At 49.9% G+C, this 7,731-nt stretch overlaps 1 pseudogene; it reads left to right on the forward strand.

Annotated features, from left to right (window-relative positions):
- The first annotated feature begins 965 nt into the window (after positions 1 to 965).
- On the forward strand, positions 966 to 7,196 carry LOC101677576 (annotated as a pseudogene).
- Positions 7,197 to 7,731: the final 535 nt, after the last annotated feature.

The following is a 7,731-nucleotide window of genomic DNA, read 5'->3' on the forward strand; positions in this document are numbered from 1 at the left end:
TGTTTTTCAGAAAGACAAAGGGAGGGTATATAGTTACTATAGTCACCAGAGCACTGAGCACAGGACCAGTCCCCGGAAATAGGTCACTTAACTAAACATAATGATTGTTTCATCTTAGCTAAGATCCAGGAAGGAGCTGGTCCTCTAGGTACTTGGCAGGTAGCATCTGTAGCCAGCTGGCTGTGTCCCTATGAAAGCCACGCCAAGCTCAGCACATCCTCTGCTCTGCTCAAGGGCGGTGAAGAGATGGACTGGGTGCAGGAGGGATTCCCTCCCGTCAGGCATGCCTTGCTTCCAACCGGTAGAGAAGTGGGTCAGCTCACATGCACATGACTTGTTCCTTGCTATCGGCCTCCCCTTTCTGTCCCACTGGTCCTGATCCGTTAGCTCCTGTGAGAACATGGCTTTGCAGATTTCTGTGGACATTGTGACATGTTGATCTGTGTTGCTTTTGCTCCCTGTCCTGGGGTCAGAGATGAAGGCGGGAGAAGTCATCCTACTCTGAAAGCAGCCAAAAGAAATATCAAGGGTGATCTGCCCCCAGCACCTCAGGTTTGAAATCCATGGCTTCCTACATACTTCATGTTCTACATAATCAGGTTTAGGGACTCACAGACGCATGTGACATGAAAGCATACTGAAGGAAATCTCATTACTGAAATCTTGCCTTGCAGAAGACAGTTTAGGGACATCACCCCTCGCCTGTCCTGTCATTCCAGTCTGGTCAAAGCTCAGTCACACTAACATTTGTAGCCACACAGGGCACAGCTGTGACATCCAGCTGGAACACCCCTGATCCCTGGCCTCCCAGTCTCGCCAACCATGCACAAACCCAGTTCTCTGAGTGTCTGCTGTCATGGCACTTGTCATGCAAGGCTGCTATTCATCATCTCTTAGTCTGTCCTTTTGGCTTGGAGTCGATCTCTCTCTCAGATGGATGGCTGGATGACAGATGGATGAAATGAATGGTTTCAGGATCCTTTGCCCTGGAACAGCAGGTGTCCTTCAAAACCCTGTTGGGCAAGGTGAGTCTTTATCCCTCTGGGTGTCCCCAGGCTTGGTGTAACCTAGTGTCCAGGACAAGGGACATGGGAGTCCTTCTAGACAAAGTGTGTTCTAGGAAGGTGGCTTCCTTCTGAGATCACTATGCAACCGCATGGCATGGCCATTGCTGTGGGACAGAAAGCACGCTACTCTGTTGTATTCCTCTTGCACACTGTGGATACCCAAGAGGAAAAACATGCTCACCCTCATGAGCTCACACTTACACCTCCATTTCTGAGCATCACTACCATGGCAAAGAGTGAATTCCCATTGTGCTACAGACCTGTAGACATGGCATTGAAGGTGTAAATAGAGGAGATGGAGATGGAATTCTGGCTCAAAGCATGGAAGTTCTTGCCTCTGGTGGTGAAAAAATTAGATTTGGCCCAGAAAGCTCTACATTCAACTCAAAGAAGGGACACGATCTTAGTATCTTTGAGATCAGGGATCAGCACAGTCTTTTCTGCACAGTTCTGTAATGATTTTCTGTTCAGTGTTGCAGTGCATGTGGTGTCTCTGACAAGGACTCCACTCTTGCACTGTGGCTTGAAAGCAGCCACAGACCATCCATAACTAATGTTTCAGAGACACTGGATTGAGACCATACTGGGGGAGGTCCCATGTGGCCCATGGGTGGTAGTTTCCCACACCCCAGATCTGCAACATGATGGATGATGGAGCGAGGGCTCTTCTTTTCCAGTGGCAGAGTGGGAAGACACTGGGATCTATCCTTCCTAACCCTGGCCCCTCCACTTGAACAGAAAAAAGAAAATGGTAGTGAGATGGGTGAATAATTAAGGCCTCTGGAATTCTCCTGCCTTTCTCTGTAGACCTCGAGCTTGCCATAAGATATCTGTCTGTGTTTGAATTCCATATAGGTATAGTTTGGCTGAGTCAGTCCCCATCACCTGGTGGGTATATCTTGTGGCTTATCTACCACACAGATGATCATCTTCTTCAGGCCAAGACCATGAGCATATTTAGGGTTCTCCTGAGTTAGTGGAGGATCTAGCATGTGTGGGCTTCAGGACGAGTCTGATGGAGGCCTCACCAATGTTATGGAGCACCTGGCTTCTTGGGCCCTCTGTGGCACTTGCCCAGGTCTGGCCTAGGCCATTTCTGCAGTCAGGATTTAAAAGCCCCAGCCTGGAAGGTCCACCCCATGCTTGCCTCTGCAGGCTGAGATCGAGGTTCTTCCCATCTCATTGGCTGTGAGCAGGTCATATGCCCATGGATGAGTCAATCCCTGGAGCCAGGAACTGGAGACCTAGAGATTGGCACAGGTTGTTAGGACCTCTGTTGTAATGACTTTTCTAATGGTTCCTGTGGAAAGATCTCCTGAGATGTATCTGTTAATAAAATGAATATTAATTTCTGATAGTGAGTGGTCCAAGGTGCTGGCTAAGCACCTAGCACCTCAGCCCTAGCACCTTGGCAACTGTACTACTCTGAAGAGACAATGGCTAAGAATGAACAAGATGGATGGGAACTGCTCTGGAGGGCACAAAGGGAGAGTGTGTGTGTGTGTATTTACGTGAGCTCTGGCCAAGCTCTGTCTCCAATTTATTTTAGTTCAGACAGATATGAGGAATCCGTGGTGTCTGAGCGTCCATCATTTTGCAGATAGAGAATATGCCTTTTGCATGGAGTACAGCAAGACTTGTTCCAAGTATTTTCTAGTTGGTATGGAAGTCAGGGAGACAGCACCCTCCCTCTGCTAGGAGAGGCGTGAGAGGCTGGGTGCTCTCAAGAAGGTGTCTGGCTTTCACAGGGCTCCTGTGAGCCTGCACACAGGACTGACGAGAACAGTTCACGGTTTTGTTCTGAGGATGGAGTGTTGGAAGAGTGTGGTGCCCCATGTAATCCCGGGCAGGAGACAGACTTGGAGTCCACTGTAGAGTTACTTCGTGGGGTTGGTGGTGATCTACAGCACCCACTTCATTAGATGTCTGTCCTTAATATTGAGTTCTGGGTGTGGTTTCTGTGACTGTGTCCTAATGGCTGGGATTTCTCCCAGCCATTGGCTTGGACCCCTGGGAGTGGGCAAGTCCTGCTCTTCTTTTGAGAAGTGTGTCTCTAGTGGTTGGAGTGTGTATTGCAAGCCTAGAGATCAATGGTGAGGTGGTTATGGTGATCAATAGGATATTGTTATTGATGAGTTTTATATAGGTGAATTCCATAGGATGAGACTTTAGATATTAAGGTTAGGGATACTCATTGAGTGCCCATAAAGGGTGCTTTTTTTTGAGTTTCATATTTATTGAGTTTTATTTTTATTGCTTCTAATAGCCCTCTTTGTACTTGGTATTCCAATGAACACTGCATTACAACATTGCCTGCATTTTAACCATATGTTGATGAGGATTTGAGGAAGGGAAATGTTGTCAGTGCTTCCACAAATTGTACACTGGAACTGCCAAATACTAAAATTTTATTTTTGAAAAAAGTAGGAAGTATCCTGCTGTGATTCTTAGTTTAAAGCAGGGGAGGTGGCCCTCTTTCAGTACTGGTAATGAGTACCATAGGCCTTCTTAGGGAACCTTATCAGATTTCATTGGAGACTTGGTCTTTGTTATTGTGGAAGAATCAGTAGTTGACCAGTTATCTGCCTCCTGTTTCATTTTCCATGAACATTTCCCTGATATTTGGTTTCACATCTCTACCATTGTGAAGTCATCCCAACTTTGGTATCAGCTCACCCTTCTCTGCCAAGGGTATGTTTGAGCCAAGACAAAAGCTGCTTCTGGGTGACTAGGATCACCCTAGGATCAGAATGTTATTGGGGGATAGTTACTGAGATCTTAAATTCTAAGCCAGCTCCTGACACCCAAATGAAATATAATTCAGATTTAGAAACTTCTGATAGAAATTTTGTGTCTATGATGACACTGAAGAAAGTGTGTCATCCCTAAGCCTACCCTTAACCCTTACCTTTAACACTGAAACCTAACCTGACCTTAAAGCCCCAACTGGAACCCCAAATCCCAAACCTGAAATTGAACTGGAAGCCTAGATTTGGAACCTGGGCCTTGGATCTAAGACCTGAACCACAAATCCAAACCCTAAACCAGAACTCTGAGCCATGAACCCTGAACCCAAATCCCAGCATGAACCCAAACCGCAAATTTCACCTTGAACTTTATCCCATCATCCCTGAGTCTTAAGCCCTAAATCATAAATCTAAAGCCATAAACTCCAACTCTGTTTCCTTACCCCTCACTCTAAATCCTCATCCTGACCCTAAACCCAAAGCTTGATCTAGAAATCTGATTGAAACCTGAACCTGAACCCAAATTCAAACACTTCACCACACTTTGTTTATGCATTCACCACTGATGGATATTTGTAATTTTTACCTTTTTATTCTTTTTCTTTTTAAAAGATTTTATTTATTTATTTGGCAGAGAGAGAGAGAGAGGTAACAAGTAGGCAAAGAGGCAGGCAGAGTGGGAGGAAGAAAGTGGAGAGTCCAATGCAGGGCTCAATCCCAGGACCCTGAGATTATGACCTGAGCCGAAGGCAGAGGCCCAACCCAATGAGCCACCCAGGTGTCCTTACCTTTTGATTCTTGTTTGGGTTGGGGTCTAGGGTTAGGGCCTTGGATTGGAGTTGGGGGCTAGGGTTAGGGCCTTGGATTGGGGTCAGGGTCAGGCTTGAGAGCAAGGTCAGAGAATAGGTGTGTGTCAGGGCCAGGGTCATGTTTTGTACCACCATTTGTGTCAGGGACTGTTGTCATTCCATACTGTTTCCAATTCATTGTTCCTTAGCTGTTTTTGGAGAAGTTGAAGGATGTTGGGCTTCATGCAGCTTGAATTTCCAGAATTAAATGGCTTAACCTACCTGCAGAGGGCACAGGACCCCAGCTCCTTCCCTGAACCTGGCCTGCACAGCTGCAGCTGTGATTAGGGTTAGGGTAGAGTTAGGGTTAGGGCTTAAGGTTAGGGTGTCCCTGCCCTCTGCTGTACAGAGTCCATTCTTCTCTGGTAACCAGAAGAGTGGTCTTTTCAGAACACATACTTTGAGCATCTCTGTGATTTGCTTCCCAGCTTACTGTCCTCTCCAGCCTTTTCTCTCCCACCACATGCCTCCCAACCCCCATGGGGTTCCCAGGTGTGTGGTCTCCCACATGTGCCTCAGGCCTGACTCCAGGCCTTTACATTCTCTCTGCCCTCTTCTTCTGCACTCTTCTCCACCCCTGCTTCATGTCTGGCTTGTTCCCCTGTTGGCTGGACCTGGACTTGCCACTCGGTAACTTGACTCATGTCTGCCAGCTGCTTTGTCCCCTATTTAAATGTAGTGCCTACTTTCCCTGTGTGAGTGGTTTACTAAGCTGCCAGGTTTGGGGCAGGCACTGGGAAGTAGGCTTAGTGCCTAGGTGAAAAAGTCAGTCTCAGGGTGCCTGGGTGGCTCAGTTGGTAAGCATCTGCCTTCTGCTCAGGTTATGATCACAGGGTCCTGGGATCAAACCCCACCATGTTGGGCTCCCTGCTCAACCGGGAGCATGCTTCTCCCTCTCCCAATCCCCCTCCTTGTGTTTCCTCTTTCACTGTCTCTCTCTGTGTCAAATAAATAAGTAAAACCTTAAGAAAAAAATCAGTCTCAGAGGGGGCTCACCAGCCTTGCTGACAATGGGGGAGCTGCTGTCCCCACAGGTAGACCCCTCAGAGAGACAACACTTCCAAATTCTTGGAGCCTGGGAGATGTAGTCTTGGACCTGGAAGCTTCCACTCCTGGATTCATGGCTGGGGCCTAAGCAAGCCTCTCTTCTTCCATAGTCCTCTTTCCCCTTCCCTGCCCACAGTCTGGACCTGATTCCTGATCTGGGGGAGCTCGAGGGTGACCACTCCTAGGAATAGCAGCGGTTGATTGATGGAACTTGTCAGCAAGAGGCCCAGTAGCCTTCAAGAGAGGACCCTATGGGGGTGGAGACAGCTCTGTGGGAGCCAGAGACAGCCCCCTCAAAGCAAAGTGGAGCAAGAGACCAGCCCAGCTTGTTCTAGCCAGTCTGTAGGCCATAGGAAGGAGAGCTGTGCCCAAAGGTGCTCCACTCCTGGCAGGTGGGCAGGACATGCAGGGGGGTGGCCAGGGGAGGGTACATGCAGGGTTTTCCTGGGAGCTCAGCACAGGGGGAGTGTTCCTGGCTCCAGCATGCTGACTGTGGGGTTGGTTTCCTGCCTCCGAAGTCTCAAGCTCCCCTTTGTATGATGGGGTACTGATAGCCCCCATCTCTGGGAACAGAAGATAGGGAGGCCTCACAAGCAGAGTTGCTCAGGACAGGCTGGGAGAGTGACTGTTGCTTAAAGCAGCCCAGGGCCTGCCTCCTTGAAGAAGATGCACATGTACATGGCCCCCAGCTCTGGGGTCCTGTGGTCAGCCTCTGACTGTGACCCTCTTCCCACTTTGTCCCTCGTCCTTGTACATAGGTGGTTTTCCTGGAGCTGTCCCTGCAGAGGGCAGAGAAGCCCATCATGGTGGGACACAGGGTCACCTACTTGGTCATCACTGACCAGCAAGCTGCCAGGCCTGTGTGCCCCGCTGGGAGGGCTGGAGGGTTGTGGTCTTTGAGGTCCCCAGTGCCCCGCAGTAGCAGAATGTGTCCATACAGTACATGGCGATGGTCAGTCACTTCTGTGAGCAGCGCTTCCTCCGTGAGGTGGATGACCTGTTGTGTGCGGATGTGGACATGAAGTTCTGTGACCATGTGGGCATGGAGATTCTGCCCCTCCTTTGGCAGAACTGCACCCCAGTTTCTGCCGAGTGTCCCATGAGGACTTCAGCTACCAGGGCTGGCCACAGTCCCAGGCCCATATCCCCATGGACCAGGGTGATGTTTACTACATGGGGGCCTTTTTTGGGGGGATTGGTAGTGGAGGTTCACTGACTGACCTTGGCCTGTCACCAGGTGATGGAGGTGGACCTGGCCAATGGGGTCGAGGTTGTGTGGTGTGATAAGAGCCACTTGAAGAGGTACCTGCTGGACCACAAACCCACCAAAGTGCTATCCCAGGAGGACCTGTGTGACCTGCAGCGGCTGGGCTGTCCCCTGGAGGACCTGTGTGACCTATGGTGGCTGGGCAGCCCTCCCCTCCCTTCATGAAGAAACTGAGATTCAGGTTGTGCCCAAGAATCACCAGGACATCCGAGACTCATGAGGAGCTGCCCCTGTCTCCATCAGGGGGTGTTGTCCTGCAGAGCTGTCAGAGTAGGTTCCTACTTCTGTTCCCCTGAGGGAGAACTTGGAGCCCAGCCCTGCCCACACAAGCATTCCCAGGGCCCCAGCTGTACTTGCACACACCTGGGGACACAAGGTCCTTTCTTTGTGGTTGCTACATTTTGATAACTTCTGGGTCACTTGCAGCTGTGAACGGCTCCAGTTTTATGTCAGGTGATTTCTGTGTCAATGCTCAGCAACCATGTTTAAAAAGAACAATCAAGGGAAAAGGTTTTCTTCCTGGTTCTAGACAAACACCACCTGGTGGGGCTGGGAGTGGTCCTGCAGCGGCCGTGGAGCCAGGGTGGCCTCTGGTTGGGTTTTCCCTCCCAGTCCCTGCTCCTTGCCATGGCCACAGGGCTTCAGGGGCAGGGCTGCACTGAGCCACCTCTCAGACCTTCAGTCCCCCGACTGCCAGAGGCCTTGGCTGTGGCCAGTAGCTCAGCTACCGGGAGCACGGAGCCCCTGAGTTACGT

The sequence above is a fragment of the Mustela putorius genome, unplaced genomic scaffold, assembly GCF_011764305.1.
Source record: "Mustela putorius furo isolate JIRA1106 unplaced genomic scaffold, ASM1176430v1.1 tig00000224_pilon_pilon_pilon, whole genome shotgun sequence".
Lineage (NCBI taxonomy): Eukaryota > Metazoa > Chordata > Mammalia > Carnivora > Mustelidae > Mustela > Mustela putorius.